Genomic DNA, 991 nt, shown 5'->3' on the forward strand with positions numbered 1-991 from the left:
GATGAGTTGAACATTGTACCCCGTTCTTGTGAGGGCATCCTTGAGTACTTCCAGGTGTCCGTCACGTCCCTCCTTATCTGAGCAGATCTGGTGTATGCGTAGGGCTTGTCCATAGGGAATGGCTGTTTTAATGTGTTTTGGGTGGAAGCTGGAGCAGTGTAGCATTGTGAGGTTGTCTGTGGGTTTGCGGTAGAGTGTGGTGCTGAGGTGTCCGTTCTTGATGGAGACGCACATGTCCAAGAATGAGACAGACAGTCGAGAGTAGTCCATGGTGAGTTTGATGGTGGGATGAAAATTGTTGATGTCACTGTGTAGTTTTATCAGTGACTCCTCGCCATGGGTCCAGAGGAAGAAAATGTCATCAATGTACCTGGTGTACAATGTTGGTTGGAGATCCTGCATAGAGAAGAAATCTTGTCTGAACCTGTGCATAAAAATGTTGGCATATTGGGGTGCAAATTTGGTCCCCATCACTGTTCCGTGTGTCTGGATGAAGAATTGGTTGTCAAAGGTGAAGACGTTATGATCGAGGATAAAGCAGATGAGTTGTCGTTTGGTGTTTGGAGACTGGCAGTTGTTGGTGTTGAGTACTGAGGCTGTTGCCGCGATGCCATCATTGTGGGGGATGCTGGTGTAGAGTGCGGAAACATCCATTGTGACGAGGAATGTTCCCGGTTCGACTGGTCCATGGGTGCTGAGTTTCTGTAAGAAATCTGTAGTGTCACGACAGAAGCTGGGGATCCCATGTACAATAGGTTTCAAGATGCCTTCCACATAGCCAGAGAGATTCTCACATAGGGTCCCATTTCCCGACATGATGGGACGTCCCGGTGTGTTGGCTTTGTGTACCTTTGGAAGACAGTAAAAGTCGCCTACACGAGAAGTCGCCTACACGTACTTCTCATGTCAGAAATGGACCATGTGAAAGTTATAGAGGGGTCGAAATTAGAGGCAAAATGAACAAATTTTCCTAGGTCCAGGCAAGATCATG

This window comes from Chiloscyllium plagiosum, chromosome 36 (genome assembly GCF_004010195.1).
Source record: "Chiloscyllium plagiosum isolate BGI_BamShark_2017 chromosome 36, ASM401019v2, whole genome shotgun sequence".
Taxonomy (NCBI): domain Eukaryota; kingdom Metazoa; phylum Chordata; class Chondrichthyes; order Orectolobiformes; family Hemiscylliidae; genus Chiloscyllium; species Chiloscyllium plagiosum.